The sequence below is a fragment of the Pseudophryne corroboree genome, unplaced genomic scaffold (genome assembly GCF_028390025.1).
Source record: "Pseudophryne corroboree isolate aPseCor3 unplaced genomic scaffold, aPseCor3.hap2 scaffold_1879, whole genome shotgun sequence".
NCBI classification, from domain to species: Eukaryota; Metazoa; Chordata; class Amphibia; order Anura; family Myobatrachidae; genus Pseudophryne; species Pseudophryne corroboree.
In genome coordinates, this window is record NW_026968517.1 from 9,368 (window position 1) to 27,907 (window position 18,540).

Genomic DNA, 18,540 nt, shown 5'->3' on the forward strand with positions numbered 1-18,540 from the left:
CAAGGAAAAGGCTAAGAATTCCGAGCCCACCCGCTGGCGGTGATGCAGGACAGTTTGGAGTGAGTGCTGACATCTGGTCCGGACTGAAGGACCTGGCAACGATTACTGACATGTCGTCTACTGTCACTACATATGATTCTGTCACCTTTGAAAGAATGGTGGAGGATTATATGAGTGACCGCATCCAGGTAGGCACGTCAGACAGTCCGTATGTATACTGGCAGGAAAAAGAGGCAATTTGGAGGCCCTTGCACAAACTGGCTTTATTCTACCTAAGTTGCCCTCCCTCCAGTGTGTACTCCAAAAGAGTGTTTAGTGCAGCCGCTCACCTTGTCAGCAATCGGCGTACGAGGTTACTTCCAGAAAATGTGGAGAAGATGATGATCATCAAAATGAATTATAATCAATTCCTCCGTGGAGACATTTACCAGCAATTGCCTCCAGAAAGTACACAGGGATCTGAGATGGTGGATTCCAGTGGGGACGAATTAATAATATGTGAGGGGGGCGATGTACACAGTGAAAGGGGTGAGGAATCGGAGGATGATGAGGTGGACATCTTGCCTCTGTAGAGCCAGTTTGTGCAAGGAGAGATTGATTGCTTCTTTTTTGGTGGGGGCCCAAACCAACCAGTCATTTCAGTCAGCCGTGTGGCAGACCCTGTTGCTGAAATGATGGGTTCGTCAATGTTTTTCTTTTCAATCTAAGCCCCTGCAGTTTTCTGTAAGAATCTGCTTCGCTATGATGATCAACAAGTCACAAGGGCAAACACTCAGGGCTGGAGGTGTAGATCTTAGGACCAGCTGCTACAAGCATGGCAAAGGTGTCACTATCATTGGTGACACCCAGAGAGGCAGCGAGGGAGATTGTAATGCAGTGCGCGCAGATAAGCAGCGCAATTGTAAAAAGGAGGCATGGTCTCATAGGTAGGGGTGTGGCCTGTTTTCCTGAATCTCCATTTTGTTGCTCCGGGTATCCCGGGGGTTGAGTGCTGCACCCGGGGACTAGTGTGTGAGTGGTGCTGGCTCCTGCACAGTGACAGAAACTGGGTGTTGCACGTAATGTTACAGTGAAATACCCATATTCTGTCACTGAAGAGGAGCCGGCACTTTGGTGTCACCCCCCTTGGCGGGTGACACTCGGGTGTGGGCCGCAACCCCGTTGTGATGCCACTGACCCATGGGAAGCTTTACGTGGCTTACCCATGTGTTAGTAGCCCCAAGCATCTTTTGTGTTAGTCCCTGAAGAAAAACTTCAAATATTTACAAATACATTTTGTAATCAATGGGCCTAATTCAGTAAGGATTGCAAATTCTGCTAAGTAACAGAATTTGCAATCCTTTGGTTCGCATGCTGGGGCCACCCAGCATGCCGCCTCCCTTCTTGACCACGCTGAAATTGCAGTCTCAGTGTAGTTCAGCGTGATCATAAAAAATGGGTTAGCCTCCTGTTGGTGCAGACTGTATGTGTGCGCAGGAAGCCGCCACCATTTTTGTGATCGCAGCTGCTGCATGTGATGTCATGCAGCAGCTCTGACCACGCCTCCTGTTTCTCCGTTGCCGACCCCATTTTGTAGCCCTGCCCATGCACCGCTCCATCTCCGACTTGGAAATGGATTGTTGCTGACCCCCCCCCCCCCCAGCACCGATTGACAGTCAGAAGCGATCGCATTATCTGCGGGGTGCCGCAGAAAATGCAGGCGCATGCGTATGCTCTTAGCAATTTTTGCAGTTGGATTGCTTATTGCGATTGCAATCCAACCTGAATCAGGCTCTATTACCTATCACAATGCACTGCGGGTAGTACAAAATGGGGTTAATATAAGAGAAAACCCCCCCAGAGCTGTGCTCCTTAACTGTCCCTGGTGGCTAGTGGAGCGGCTGCCCAGTAATCAGTGTCCACGCCAGTGCGCACATGGCCCACCCCCTACAGCCACGCTGGATCATGGTATAGTGTGGGCACAGAAGTCCCTTACCTCCCTTTCATCAGCGGCCTCGTGATCCCGGAGGGTGGTGTGTGTGTGACTGACCTTAGGAAGAAACCGGAGCCTCCGCTGCAGTGACCCAGCAACCAGGGCACGGGAGTATACTGCGCCGCTGGGAGTGATGGAGCTGCAGTAAAGATGTCTATTAGACCTAGCCTGCTGCAGCCCTTGTAGATTCTTATAAAAAAAAGTTCTTCTTTTCTTGTCAAAATTAATAGCTAAGAATAGGCTGCCTGAGGCAGCCCCCTGTTAAGTGGCCTGCTACTGAAGGCACCAACTACAAACTGAGCTCCCTGTTCATGGAAGCGAGGTTATAGAGCAGGGGGCGCTGAGCATCTTGGGAACAGTCAAAAGCTTTGAGCCTGTTGGTGCCTCAGATCAAGATCCTACTCTACACCCCAATGTGAATCCTTGTGGAGTCCAGTGTACCCCACAGAAGAAATGAATGTGTCACACCCATTGGCAGCAACATTAGAATAGCTGCTGATGGGCACAATTGAGAAAGGAAGGGGGGAAAACATTTGAATCCAGCACATATATGTAATTTGAATATGTAATTTGTACCTTCCTACTTTAAAATGTAATGGATGAACCTCACCCTGTGAGAACTATCTTCATGATCAAGAGATCTCATACGCAAGAAAAGCATGTGTTGGGATAGGGCTGTGGAGAGCGGCTGCTCGAGCACACCCCCGTCAAGTTAAGGAGATTCAACTGAGGAAGAACAAGGGAACTCTTGTCTGGGGACAACAACTGCAGGGAGACCACATCTTTTCAGATGAAAATGAGAGGGCGGAAGGCTGCCTAATACTGAAGCACCCTCAAACATCAAACCATATGCAACAACTAGTACAAGCATTCCTGGGGAAAGGTCCGCAGCAGACGGATTTGCATACGGTGATGTCATCCAAGCAGTGGGCCAAAGTTGGCTGGAACCCTCATCTGCATATGAAAAGAGAAAAGGGGCGCTTGGATGACCCCTAGTTCGCATTGAACACCCCCCACCCTCCTTTGGTGTGGGGCTCATGTTGGCCATGCCCCAGCCCATGAAGCATTCAAGCTGATTTCTTGCAGCAGCTGGGCACTGTAACAGCTCCAGAGCTGCTCTGTAAGGCAAATAAAAGGGTGTGGGCCCTGCAACACCACCTGTAGTTCGCATTGTGCGCTGGAAGGCACAAAGTAAGCAGACGGGAGAAGTCAGGATAGTGCGCAAGGGCATAGAAGGGAGGGGCTCAAGAAAAGAGAAGTGGAAACAGACAGCAAACTAGGCTGGAGAGAGACCTGAGACAATGAGATCTAAATTATACCAGACCCAACCAGGGGAAAGCACAAATGCAGTCCCCCCCCCTACCACAAATTATGCAGTCGAGATTCCCACATTTGGGGAAATCACAGAGGTCAGCATACCCAGAATGCAATGAATGAACCTCACCCTGGGAAAACAATCTTCATGACCATGGTATCACCTAAGCAAAATAAGTATGATTTGAGATAGGGCTGGGGAGGGCCGCTGCTCAGGCACACCTCCGTCAAGTAAAGGAGATTCAACTGAGGCAGCACAAGGGAACTCTCATCTGGGGACAACAACTGCAGGGAGAACACATTTTCAGACGAATGTGTGAGGGCAGAAGGCTGCCTAATACTGAAGCACCCCCCAAACAACAAACCAAATGCAACAACTAGTGCAAGCATTCCTGGGGGAAGGCCTGCAGCAGATGGATTCGCATATGGTGATGTCATCCAAGCAATGGGTATAGTTGGCTGCAACCCTCGTCTGCATATGAAAAGAGAAAATGGTCACGCAGGGCATGGCGGCCTTTGTGGGGTTGCGCTTGGATGACCCCTAGATCGCTTTATACACCCCCATCAGTGTGGGGCTCATGTTGGCCATGCCCCAGCCCCTGAAGCATTCAAGCTGATTTCTTGCAGCAGCTGGACCCAGTAACAGCTCCAGAGTTGCTCTACAAGACAAGTAAAAGGGTGTGAGCCATGCAGCACCACCTGTAGTTTGCATACACACATATATAGGACAGCATCTCTTATATGCCTCAGGGGCAATAAAATAGTATCCTTATCTAGGGTATCCGTCCATGCCGCTACAGCACTACACATACACACCCAGGCCGACGCAATTGCCGGTCTGAGTAAGGTACCTGAATGTGTATAAATGGACTTCAGGGTAATCTCCTGTTTGCGGTCAGCAGACTCTTTGAGGGTAGCCGTATCCTGGGATGGGAGGGCTAACTTCTTGGATAAGCGTGTTAATGCTTTGTCCACCCAAGGGGAGGATTCCCATCGTTACCTATCCGTTGATGGGAAAGGATACGCCATAAGAATCCTTTTGGAAATCTGCAGGAGATTCCCAAGCTTTTTCACATAACTCGTTCAGCTCGTGTGAGGGGAAAAGGTTACCTCAGGCTTCTTTCCCTTGTACATATGTACCCTCTTGTCAGGGATAGGGGGGCTCCTCTGTGATGTGCAAAACATCTTTTATTGCCATAATCATATATCAAATGTATTTTGCCAATTTTGGCTGTAACTTTGCATCATCGTAATCGACACTGGAGTCAGAATCCGTGTCGGTATCTGTGTCAACAATCTGGATAGTGGGCACTTATGAGACCCTGACAGTCCCTGCGACATAGGATCAGGCATAGGTTGAGACCCTGACTGTCCCAAAGCTTCAGCCTTGTCTAATCTTTTGTGCAATGAGTTTACACTAGCATTTAAAACATTCCACATATCCATCCAATCAGGTGTCGGCGGAGACACCACATTCATTTGCTCCCGCTCCTCTCTAATATAGCCTTCTTCCTCAGACATGTCGACACACGCGTACCGACACACCACACACACAGGGAATGCTTTTACTGAAGACATTTCCCCCACAAGGCCCTTTGGCAGAGCAGGCCCTAACCAATATGATGTCCTAGGCAAGATTTTGCCTGGTGCCCCCTAGCACCACCGCTGGTTCCGCCTCTGACCTTGCACCTCTTTCCCAGCACCATCAACCCTCACCCATAACAGTACTTATTTTGGTGTTTGTACCCCCTATATTTTAAACAGGAACAGTTCGCACATTTGGCGCACAGTCCAAAAAGGGGTGTGTTTTTGCTGGCAATGGGCATGTCCACACAATAGTACCCCCAATTAAAATTCCGCCACACAGTACTGCAATTTTATTCACATTTGATCACGCGATAGTGTCCATAATTCACATTACATCCCACAGTAGTATCACTTTACCTTATAAACGTTACTTCTCACAGTAGTGCTCCTTATTCACATTACATCACACTGAATTGCTCCTTATTTACATTACACCACACCCTATTGCTCTTTATTCACATTAGACGACACAGTAAATGCCCTTTCTATACGCAACGCTACATATTAGAGCACCTTATACACATAATGCCACACATTAGTAATGCATTTATACACATAATTCCACACAGTAATGCCCCTTACACATATGAGACACATCATTAATGTCCTTATAAACATAATGCGTCTTACACATTATGACAACCTTTATTAATGCCCTTTTACACATAATGGCCCTCATTCCGAGTTGTTAGCTCGCAAGCTGCTTTTAGCAGCATTGCACACGCTAAGCCGCCGCCTACTGGGAGTGAATCTTAGCTTATCAAAATTGCGAACGAAAGATTAGCAGAATTGCGAATAGACACTTCTCAGCAGTTTCTGAGTAGCTCCAGACTTACTCGACAACTGCGATCAGTTCAGTCAGTTTCGTTCCTGGTTTGACGTCACAAACACACCCAGCGTTCGCCCAGACACTCCCCCATTTCTTCAGACACTCCCACGTTTTACCCAGAAACGGCAGCGTTTTTTCACACACACCCATAAAACGGCCAGTTTCCGCCCAGAAACACCCACTTCCCGTCAATCACACTACGATCAGCAGAACAAAGAAAAAACCTCGTAATGCCGTGAGTAAAATACCTAACTGCATAGCAAATTTACTTTGCGCAGTCGCAGAGCGAACATTGCGCATGCGCAATTAGCAGAAAATCGCTGCGATGCGAAGAAAATTACAGAGCGAACAACTCGGAATGACCACCCTTGCGCATGCGCAATTAGCGGAAAATCGCTGCGATGCGAAGAAAATTACCGAGCGAACAACTCGGAATGACCACCAATGTCCCTTACACATATGCCGCACATTATTAATGCCCTTATACACATAATGACACACATAGTGCCCCTTACACATATGTTGCACATTATTAATGCATTTTTACATGACACACATAATGCTCCTTACTCATATTCCGAACACTACTGCACAATCAACCCACTCACATGCACACAGCACTCACACTGCCACTAACACTGTGACCTCTGCCTCTGCTTGGATACAGATGTGTCCTCATAAATCTTGCCTCAATGCTAACGTTGGGGCACCTTTTTTTTATTAAAATGCATCTTATTTGCATTGCTATGTTGTTAGGATGCACACGCAGCTTCTGCTGATTAAAATGATATGCAGCACGCCTATATACTGTGTGAGACTGTGGCTGTATCTGCATATGAAATGCTACACATAGAATATAGGCATGCCGCATATGTTAATCAGCAGAAGTTGCTGATGCCCCTAGGCATATCAAATGCCCTAGGCAATTGCCTAGTTTGCCTATGGCCGGCTCTGCCCTTTGGAGAGACAGAGAGAGAGTATGCCAGCACATACCCCAGCGCTATATAACCCAGGAATAGCACAGTAACTTAATGTTTGCACAGTAGCGCTGCTGTATGTAATTTGCGCCAAATTATGTGCCCCCCCCCTCTCTTTTCAACCCTCTTGTCTACCGTGGTATAAGCAGGGGAGAGTCCGGGGAGCTTCCTCTCAGCGGTGCTGTGGAGAAAAAATGGCGCTGGTGAGTGCTGAGGGAGAAGCCCCGCCCCCTCGGCGGCGGGCTTCTGTCCCGCTTAAACTGTACAATTGGCGGGGGCTCATACATATATACAGTGCCCAGCTGTATATATGTTATATTTCTGCCAAAAAGAGGTTTATATTGCAGCCCAGGGCGCCCCCCCTGCGCCCTGCACCCTTACAGTGACCGGAGTATGTGAGGTGTATGGGAGCAATGGCGCACAGCTGCAGTGCTGTGCGTTACCTCAATGAAGATCATGAAGTCCTCTGCCGCCTCGGAAGTCTTCTTTTCTTCTCATACTCACCCGGCTTCTATCTTCCGGCTCTGCGAGGGGGACGGCGGCGCGGCTCTGGGACGGACGGCGAGGGTGAGATCCTGCGTACCAATCCCTTTGGAGCTAATCCCTTTGGAGCTAATGGTGTCCAGTAGCTTAAGAAGCAGGACCTTGCAACTCGGAGAGTAGGGCTGCTTCTCTCCCCTCAGTCCCTCGATGCAGGGAGTCTGTTGCCAGCAGTGCTCCCTGAAAATTAAAAACCTAACAAAATACTTTGTCAGAAAGCTCAGGAGAGCTCCTGAAAAGCACCCAGTCTCCACTGGGCACAGTATCAAACTGAGGTATGGAGGAGGGGCACAGAGGGAGGAGCCAGTGCACACCCAGAACTAAAGTCTTTCTTAAAGTGCCCATGTCTCCTGCGGAGCCGTCTATCCCCATGGTCCTTACGGAGTCCCCAGCATCCTCTAGGACGTTAGAGAAAATAGGATTTTAATACCTACCGGTAAATCCTTTTCTCTTAGTCCGTAGAGGATGCTGGGCACCCGTCCCAGTGCGTACTGTGTCTGCAGTTATTAAATGGCCCTTAACTCCAGAACATTTATGTGGAGACAACTTTCCCGACTTGACCATCTTCCTTGGACGTTTTCCCCCTGTGTGACTGCTCCCCAGCCTCTGAGGGTTGCATCCATGGTCCCTAGGATCAAGTCCTGGATCCCGAACCTTCGCCCCTCTAGGAGGTGAGAACTGTGCAGCCACCAATGGAGTGAGATTCTGGTCTTGGAAGACAGGATTATCCTCCGGTGCGTGTGTAGGTGGGATCCGGACCACTTGTCCAACAGGTCCAACTGGAACACTCTGGCATGGAACCAGCCAAACTGAATGGGCTCGTAGGCCGCAACCATCTTACCCAGCAACCAAATGCATTGATGGATTAACACTCTTGCTGGTTTCAGAATTTGTTTGACCAGACTCTGGATCTCCAGAGCCTTTCCACTGGAAGAAAACCTCTTCTGTGTCCAGTATCACTCCCAAAAACAACAACCGCGTCATTGGGACCAACTGCGATTTTGGCAAGTTTAGGAGCCAACAATGTTGTTGAAGAACTGTCAGGGAGAGTGCAATGTTTTGCTCTAACTGGTCCCTGGATTTCGCCTTTATCAAAAGATCATCCAAGTACGGGATAATTGTTACTCCTTGCTTGCGATCACCCTGGTGAAAATCCTCGGAGCCATGGACAGACCAAACGGCAATGTCTGAAATTGGTAATGACAATACTGAATTGCAAACCTCAGGTAGCTTGATGCAGAGGCTAAATGGGAACATGTAAGTAGGCATCCTTTATGTCTACCAAAACCATGAAATCTCCTTCCTCCGGACTGGAGATCACTGCACTGAGAGATTCCATCTTGAAATTTAATTTCCTTAGGTAGAAATTGAGGGATTTCAGATTGGTCTGACTGAGCTGTCCGGCTTAGGGACCACGAAGAGGCTTGAATAAAAACCTTCTCCCTGCTGACTAAAGCCGATTTGAACAATCGGTGAGGGGGAACGTCTTGAAACCCCAGTTTGTACCCTTGGGACACTATTTGTAAAACACACAAGTCCATGTCCGAATGAATCCAGAACTGACTGAAGAGTTTTAGACGTGCCCCCACTGGTGCGGGCTCCTGCAAGAGAGCCCCAGCGTCATGCGGTGGATTTGGCAGAAGCAGAGGATGATCTCTGCTCCTGCGATCTTGAAGAGGATGCAGACCTCTTCCCTCTTCTCCTTCCTCTACCTGCAAAGAAAGGGGAATCTTAACTTCTTGCATATCTATTGGGCTGAAATGACTGCATCAGATAATGATGCGTCTTCATCCGTTGGGAGGGAACATAGGGCAAGAAGGTTGACTTACCTGCGGGAGCTGCCGAGATCAAATTAACTAGGCAGTCACCAAACAACGCTTCACCTTCATAGGGAAGAGACTCCCTTTCTTCTTGGAGTCAGCATCAGCATTCTCTTGGTGAATCCACAATGCCCTCCTATCCGAGTCTGCCATGAAATTGGCCCGTGAACTCAAGAGTCCTATATCCCTTGCAGTCTCACGTAAGTATGCTGCAGTGTCCTTGATATGATACAACGTAAGGAGTATCCCATCTCTCCAAGGTATCTATATCGGATGACAAGGTATTCGACCAATTCTTGAATACTACTACTCACCCATGCACATGTAATGGCAGGTATAAGTAATGTACCCTTGGTTACATAACTAGAAATAATGTAGCTTCCTGCATACGATCCGCTGGATTTGTGACAGGGCCCCGTGCAGAACAGGGGGTGACTCCCACTTTATTCTGTCCGCGGCGGGAAATGAATAAACAACCAGAATCCTTTTGGGGATTTGAAACCATCTTGTCGAGCTGGCCCAGACTTTCTCAAACAGAGATGGAGGAACGTTACTTCAGCTTTCATTATATATCTATATATACATACATATAGACCCCTTTGTCAGGAACAGCAGGGTCTTCAGTGATTTTAATATGTCCTTAATATCCACAATCATGTACTGAATGCTCCTTGCCAATATTGGATCTAATCAGGAAACATTATGGTCGACATAGGAATCAGTATCCGTGTCAGTATCAGTGTGTAGTAACTGGGCAAAATAACATTTTTGCGACCCCGCGGGGCCTGAGGGAAAAGAAACATAGCCATGAACATCACATCTATTCTCTACGTCTGTGTCTGGGACACATATTTATCCAACCTTACTCTGATATTACTGAAACTTTTACCCAGTCAGTTATTGGTGGTGCCAACAGGGCCACCATCATATGTCTGCATTCCTAATATAGTTTCCTCTTGGGAAAAACATTCAGCCACCGACATGTTGACACACATGTACCAAGTACCCACAGACACATCGGCTTATGGGGGACAGACCGTCAGTAAATCTGTCAGAGGGACACAGAGGATTTTTCAGCTCACAATCCAGCGCCAAAAGTACACAGTCTGGGAAATAATAAACTCTATAGTGATAGACTTGTAATGCTCTAAAGATGTTCTGGTGAGGTGAGGAAGAAGCCCCGCTACTGTAATGGCGCGTATCTGTCCCGCTCAGAAATAATTAATTACGCTAGCGGGGTAAGGACAGTGCCCAGGCACTAATGTCCACTTTTTCCAGCCTTTTGTGAGGAATTTATGCTGCCCAGGGTGCCCCCCCCCCCCCGTGCCCTGCACCCTGCAGTGCCTGTGTTTGTGTGGGAGCATGACGCGCAGCGTTCCGCTCGCTGCTCGGTACCTCAGAATGCCATCACTGGAGAAGAAGTCTTCTGTTCTTCTGCTACTCACCTGTCTTCTGACTCTGTAAGGGGGTGACGGCAGGCTGCGGGAGTGTGCATCTAGGCGTACCCAGCGATCAGCACCCTCAGGAGCTAATGGTGTCCTGTCAGCCTGAAGCAGAGCCATTGAACTCACTAGAAGTTGGTCATACTTCTCTCCCCTAAGTCCCACGAAGCAGGGAGACCGTTGCCAGCAGCCTCCCTGAAAATAAAAAAAACTAACAAGTCTTTTCAGAGAAACTCAGTAGAGCTCCCCTGTAGTGCATCCAGTATCACTGCGCACAATACTAAAACTGGAGTCTGGAGGAGGGGCATAGAGGGAGGAGACAGTTCACACCCTTTGAAAGTCTTAAAGTGCCCATGTCTCCTGCAGATCCCGTCTATACCACATGGTTCTTAATGTGACCCCAGCATCATCTAGGACGTATGAGAAAACAAATAACGCACACATGAGGAGGAGAGAACTAAGGAAGCTATAAGGAGAATAGGGGAGGGAGGGGGGGTTAAAAGGTAAGGTAGTAAAGGCATATTGGATAAACTACAACCTTATACATATTCATTAATGTACCAGTAGTTAGAAGTAGAAGAGCTCTAACAGAAACCACAAAGCTTATCTAAAGCCACACCACACTGGATATGCCCAATCTCATTTGATTTTTGAAGCAAAGCAGTATTGGACTTTGTTAATACATGGATGGGAGACTGCTTGGTAGTATCAGATTCTTTAGGTGTTTTTAAACTACCAACACCATTTTCTTGGTACATTTAATTTTTACATGTATTCTTTTATGTACCAGAAGTTAGAAGTAGAAGAGCTGTAATAAAAACCACCAGCTCATCTACAGCCACAGCACACTGGATTTGCCCAATCTCTCCTGATCATGGAAGCTGAGCAGTGTTGGTCCTGGTGATAAAGCTAAATATTTATCGCATATAAAACACTTTAAGAGGTCTAAGAACACTGTACGCTATCTACGGAAGAAGTACCGCAAGGGTACGCAAGTTGTGTAGCGATCGCTCAACCGTAGTCGAGACGCTCAAGCGTCACGTTCGCTTACGGCCCAGTGATCACAGGCAGGCACGCTATTGGCTGCCGACTAACGTAATGATTCGCTATAGCGTAGCGTACGCTCGGGACCACGAGGAGATCACCAGCGGTGCAGACGCTTACAACGTTAAAACCTTTATATCTATACCCTTAACAATGAGATACACAGTATACCTTAGTGTGGAGACAGAGTGTAAGTGCAACCTGGTGTAACCTGCTTAACTACAAAGCTGCTTGAGCGTCACCGACGCTCAGAGAATACTTAACCCTTATAAAGAATACACAGATACCTGGGCTTAGGGTCCAAAACCTATTATATGTATTATAACTATTATACTTGCAAAAAGGAATCACAGTACAAATGATACACTACAATATAACATAAACCAACTAACCAGATAAACTACACAGGAAATACAATACAATACAATTAAAGGAAAATACGAGAGAGATAGAGAGAGAGAGAGAGAGAGAGAGATAGAGAGAGAGATGGCTCACAGTAAGACAATATGATTACGGAGAAAACTTACGCACAAAGGGAAACGATCGCATGCGCCTCGATATCCAGCTTCCGATTATCAGCAATGAGAACCGTTGAAGAGAATGAACTGGATACGGTCGGCCTGCCTATTTATGCCCCACACACAATACAATTCAATGGTCCCTACAATCTCATTGTTCATTGGACACAGGAATTCGGCTTCGCATTATAACAAAAGGTCATAGGTTGATTCATACAGGTGGGCTGTGACTATTTCCAACTGCTCAGGTGGGAGGGAAACTGGGTTTCCCGCCGCATGGGTAATAAAGTGCAAATAAAGTAAATGTTCATAAACTTCTTATGTCCATAACTATTCGCACGAGCGATTGATCTGCTTCAAACCAACACCGGAATATTTCTAATTAAATATTCTTCCGATGGATACTAAACACCACTGTATTACTCCTGTCTGACCCTTCGTATCAAACAAAGAGGGATTCCTCTGTTCATAAACATTCTATATTAACCAAACTTTCAGAATCTATCAAAGGGACCATGATCTACAAAATACATTATTAGTGAAAATATGTAATGATTGAGTCGCACGCTACGATCGCATAAACTCTACCGTAAATACGCATACCATGCGCCTGCGGGTGCCCGCGACTGTGAGTATGCGCACGTACGGGAGAGCGTACGCATGCGCAGCACGGACCTGTGTGAGGTGCAAATATGGTAGTGTGCATAGATAGTGTTCACTCTAGGATTTTTTTAGGGCAGGGTGCTGATCACGGGTAGGGCACATTTTTCATTCGGGAGGGCACATTTTTCATTCGGGAGGGCACATTTTTCGTTCGGGAGGGCACATTTTTCAGTTAGAAGGGCAAAATTAGGTACATACTATAATGCTTGGTCCTCCCATTCCCACATGGTAAAGAATGGGCAGTGGGGCGCAGCTAAAATTTCGGGGCGTTTTTCGTGGGGAAGGGGCACGGCCACATAATAGTGGCAATTCACATTACACCACACAGTAGTGCAGCTAATACACACTGCACCAGGTAGAACCTCCTATACACACTGCACCAGGTAGAACCTCCTATACACACTGCACCAGGCAGAGCACGTTATACATATTGCGCCAGATAGAGCACATTCTACACAATGCACCAGGTAGAGAGCACTGAGAAACATTGCACCAGGTAGAGAGCACCGAGAAACACTGCACCAGGTAGAGAGCACCGAGAAACATTGCACCAGGTAGAGAGCACTGAGAAACACTGCACCAGGTAGAGAGCACCGAGAAACACTGCACCAGGTAGAGAGCACCGAGAAACATTGCACCAGGTAGAGAGCACTGAGAAACACTGCACCAGGTAGAGAGCACCGAGAAACACTGCACCAGGTAGAGAGCACTGAGAAACATTGCACCAGGTAGAGAGCACAAGACACACTGCACCAGGTAGAGAGCACTGAGAAACACTGCACCAGATAGAGAGCACTGAGAAACATTGCACCAGGTAGAGAGCACTGAGAAACATTGCACCAGGTAGAGAGCACTGAGAAACATTGCACCAGGTAGAGAGCACAAGACACACTGCACCAGGTAGAGAGCACTGAGAAACACTGCACCAGATAGAGAGCACTGAGAAACACTGCACCAGGTAGAGAGCACTGAGAAACATTGCACCAGGTAGAGAGCACTGAGAAACATTGCACCAGGTAAAGAGCACAAGACACACTGCCCCAGGTAGGGCACATTTTTGATCTCCGCTTTTTTTGTGCCAATCTTACATACTGGGGGCTGATGCTGCGGGTCCCCCCTCACACACCGCGGAGCTGGTTGAAAATGGCCACCACACTGATCCATGTACACAGATGAGGGAGGGCTGGGTTTGTCTCGGCGGGAGAGGCAAACCCTGCCCTCCTGTCTCATCAGATCATGAGCAGACCTATAGTCTGCTCACAGAGGAGGGGAGCTGCGACGGCTGACAGCTAAGGATGGGCAGGACGAGGCGGGCGGGACGCGGAGGTCTCTGTCTCTCATGCAGGGAGACACAGTGATCGCACTGAGCCAAAAAAAAAGTGGGTCCCAGGGACCCCTCAGTTTTAAAAATGTGGGTCCTACTTCAGTTTCTGGGTCCCATAGCAACGTATGCTTTTGAGCTCCCCTTATGCCTCCCCACATAGCATTAGACCACCCCACATGGTAGATAGCAGTTATGGCAGTATTGGGGGGAAAATAGAGGGTTAAGTGCAGGTAGTGCTGTAGGCAGTGTTAGGGGTAGGGAGGCATCAGTACCCAGGATTCGGTGCTTCCTGCTCCCCGTCAACTTTTAAGATCAGCTTCTCTGTGTCCTTGTTGAAGCCCTACCGCTATAACACGAGGTGTGTGCGTATGCTGGGCACTGTCTGAGTATGGGGTGTGTGCGTATGCTGGGCACTGCTTTGGTTTGGGGATTGTTTGTGTGTATGCTGAGCACTGTGTGGGTGTGGCAGTTGTGTCTATGCTGAGCACTGTGTGTGGATATGGGAGTTTATGTATGCTGGTCACTGTGTATAGGGGGATGTATCCTGGGCACTGTGGGTATGGAGTACCCATATGCTAGGCGCTTTGGGGGGGGGGGAGAATGAGCAATGTGTGGGAATGGGTTGTGCGTATGATGGCCACTGTGCAGGTGTGTGGGTATAGAGGGTGCTATGAGCATTGTAAGTGTGTATAATGAGTACTGTGTGGGTATAGAGCATTATGAGAGCTGTGGGGGGTGTATAATGGGCCCTGTGTGGTATAGGGGTGTGCATATGATGGGCGCTGTGTGGTATGGGTGTGCGTATGATGGTCACTATGGGGGTGTGCATATTGGACATTGTGTGGGTTTAGAGGGTTTTATGAGTTCTGGCGGGTGTATTATAATGAGCACTGTGTGGGCATGGGGTGTGTGTATGATGGGCACTGTGGGGGTGTGAATACTGAGCACTGTGTGGGTATGGGGGTATAATGGGTGCAGTAGTGGTGGTAGCAGGGGACAGGATGGGTGCAGCAGTGGTGGTAGCAGGGGGCAGGATGGGTGCAATAATGCTAGGGGGTAGGATAGGTGCAGTAGTGGTAGCAGGGGGTAAGATAGGTGCAGCAGTGGTAGGGGGTAAGATAGGTGCAGCAGTGGTAGGAGGCAGGATGGGTGCAGCAGTGGTGGTAGCAGGGGGCAGGATGGGTGCAGTAGTGGTAGGGGGTAGGATAGGTGCAGTAGTGGTAGCAGGGGGTAAGATAGGTGCAGCAGTGGTAGCAGGGGGTAAGATAGGTGCAGCAGTGGTAGGAGGCAGGATGTGTGCAGTAGTGGTAGGGGGTAGGATAGGTGCAGTAGTGGTAGCAGGGGGTAAGATAGGTGCAGCAGTGGTAGCAGGGGGTAAGATAGGTGCAGCAGTGGTAGGAGGCAGGATGGGTGCAGTAGTGGTAGGGGGTAGGATAGGTGCAGTAGTGGTAGGGGGTAGGATAGGTGCAGTAGTGGTAGCAGGGGGTAAGATAGGTGTAGCAGTGGTAGGAGGCAGGATGGGTGCAGCAGTGGTGGTAGCAGGGGGCAGGATGGGTGCAGTAGTGGTAGGGGGTAGGATAGGTGCAGTAGTGGTAGCAGGGGGTAAGATAGGTGCAGCAGTGGTAGGAGGCAGGATGGGTGCAGTAGTGGTGGTAGCAGGGGGCAGGATGGGGGCAGTAGTGGTAGCAGAGTATAAGATAGGTGCAGTAGTGGTAGCAGGGGGCAGGATGGGTGCAGTAGTGGTAGCAGGGTATAAGATAGGTGCAGTAGTGGTAGCAGGGGGCAGGATGGGTGCAGTAGTGGTAGCAGGTGGTAAGATAGGTGCAGTAGTGGTAGCAGGGTATAAGATAGGTGCAGTAGTGGTAGCAGGGTATAAGATAGGTGCAGTAGTGGTAGCAGGGGGCAGGATGGGTGCAGTAGTGGTAGCAGGGTATAAGATAGGTGCAGTAGTGGTAGCAGGGGGCAGGATGGGTGCAGTAGTGGTAGCAGGGTATAAGATAGGTGCAGTAGTGGTAGCAGGGGGCAGGATGGGTGCAGTAGTGGTAGCAGGGTATAAGATAGGTGCAGTAGTGGTAGCAGGGGGCAGGATGGGTGCAGTAGTGGTAGCAGGGGGTAAGATAGGTGCAGCAGTGGTAGGAGGCAGGATGGGTGCAGTAGTGGTAGCAGGGGGTAAGATAGGTGCAGCAGTGGTAGGAGGCAGGATGGGTGCAGTAGTGGTGGTAGCAGGGGGCAGGATGGGGGCAGTAGTGGTAGCAGGGTATAAGATAGGTGCAGTAGTGGTAGCAGGGGGCAGGATGGGTGCAGTAGTGGTAGCAGGGGGTAAGATAGGTGCAGTAGTGGTAGCAGGGGGCAGGATGGGTGCAGTAGTGGTAGCAGGGGGTAAGATAGGTGCAGTAGTGGTAGGGGGTAGGATAGGTGCAGCAGTGGTAGGGGGTAGGATAGGTGCAGTAGTGGTAGCAGGGGGCAGGATGGGTGCAGTAGTGGTAGCAGGGTATAAGATAGGTGCAGTAGTGGTAGCAGGGGGCAGGATGGGTGCAGTAGTGGTAGCAGGGTATAAGATAGGTGCAGTAGTGGTAGCAGGGGGCAGGATGGGTGCAGTAGTGGTAGCAGGTGGTAAGATAGGTGCAGTAGTGGTAGCAGGGTATAAGATAGGTGCAGTAGTGGTAGCAGGGGGCAGGATGGGTGCAGTAGTGGTAGCAGGGTATAAGATAGGTGCAGTAGTGGTAGCAGGTGGTAAGATAGGTGCAGTAGTGGTAGCAGGGTATAAGATAGGTGCAGTAGTGGTAGCAGGGTATAAGATAGGTGCAGTAGTGGTAGCAGGGGGCAGGATGGGTGCAGTAGTGGTAGCAGGGTATAAGATAGGTGCAGTAGTGGTAGCAGGGGGCAGGATGGGTGCAGTAGTGGTAGCAGGGTATAAGATAGGTGCAGTAGTGGTAGCAGGGGGCAGGATGGGTGCAGTAGTGGTAGCAGGGTATAAGATAGGTGCAGTAGTGGTAGCAGGGGGCAGGATGGGTGCAGTAGTGGTAGCAGGGGGCAGGATGGGTGCAGTAGTGGTAGCAGGGGGTAAGATAGGTGCAGCAGTGGTAGGAGGCAGGATGGGTGCAGTAGTGGTACCAGGGGGTAAGATAGGTGCAGCAGTGGTAGGAGGCAGGATGGGTGCAGTAGTGGTGGTAGCAGGGGGCAGGATGGGGGCAGTAGTGGTAGCAGGTTATAAGATAGGTGCAGTAGTGGTAGCAGGGGGCAGGATGGGTGCAGTAGTGGTAGCAGGGGGTAAGATAGGTGCAGTAGTGGTAGCAGGGGGCAGGATGGGTGCAGTAGTGGTAGCAGGGGGTAAGATAGGTGCAGTAGTGGTAGGGGGTAGGATAGGTGCAGTAGTGGTAGCAGGGGGCAGGATGGGTGCAGTAGTGGTAGCAGGGGGTAAGATAGGTGCAGCAGTGGTAGGAGGCAGGATGGGTGCAGTAGTGGTGGTAGCAGGGGGCAGGATGGGTGCACTAGTAGTTGGGACGCTGGGGGAATAAGATGCTGCGTAACAGGAAGCGCCCTCACAGGTATAATGTGCAGGTATTGGCCATGTTATTAAATAAATATAGGAAAGGCCCGCCCGCACGTTTGTGAAACTAAAGATTTATCACCATTCCCCCAGGTCGCAGCGTTCTGACCTCTTGGTACTTTGCGGTCGTGGTGCCCGACCGCACTGCCATGTTCCGCTCGGCCCCAGCTCATGTTCTCTGCAGCAGACCCACCGGGCTGCCCGTGGTGAAGGCGCTCCTCTCCTTCTCCTCGGCTCCCTCCTGCATCTTCCATTCTCCTGTCATCGTGATGTCCGCGCCCGGTTGCCACCAGCACATTCAATGGGTTGGAGATCAGCGCAGGGAGGAGGGACCGACGTCTCAGGTGGAGCTTGGATTGGGAGACGCTGCCGGCAGCAATTGGATGTTGAGAAGCTGCCGGCGGCTATTGGCTGGTGAGGCAGGGCTTGAGGATTTCTATTGGCTGTGAGGCGGCGGTCAGCAAAAAACAGCGCGTCCTGCCGGACCCGCTCACTTTTAAAATCCGAGTCCCTCTTTGCGATCACTGCAGTGTGCTTAATGTGTCCGGCGGGCAGCAAAGTGCGGGGCGGGAGGGCGCACACAAACGGGCAGGGCGGCATTCAGGTGTCTAAAAAAGGGGCAGGGCGCAGCGCCCTGTGAAAGACACCTAGAGTGAACACTATGCATAGAGATATTTTTCTGACTTTGACAGTCCACCCTTTGGCAGTCAATAATAACTGCCACCTTCTAAAACATTTCAAAAGGAGAAAAATATATGTCAGGGGTTAATTCATTTCCATGGTTGGGTAAGGGAGGAGAGAGGAGTAGGTGGGAAGAGGGTATGACCTAGTGAGATAGCAGAAGCATGTCTGTATGAGTCCATGTTTGGGGGGTCATGTATCATCGTGCCGTACGTGTTGTAAATCAAGCTTCGAGGTATTGCGAAGTATACATTTGAATTCCTTCTTATCCCGTGGTAC

The 18,540-nt window shown here is 49.4% G+C and overlaps 1 non-coding gene across 1 annotated transcript; it reads right to left on the reverse strand.

Annotated features, from left to right (window-relative positions):
- Positions 1 to 3,301: 3,301 nt before the first annotated feature.
- On the reverse strand, positions 3,302 to 3,467 carry LOC135003567 (U1 spliceosomal RNA). The gene has a single exon (XR_010204572.1). It is a non-coding gene; the product is annotated as a U1 spliceosomal RNA (small nuclear RNA).
- Between the last annotated feature and the right edge of the window lie 15,073 nt (positions 3,468 to 18,540).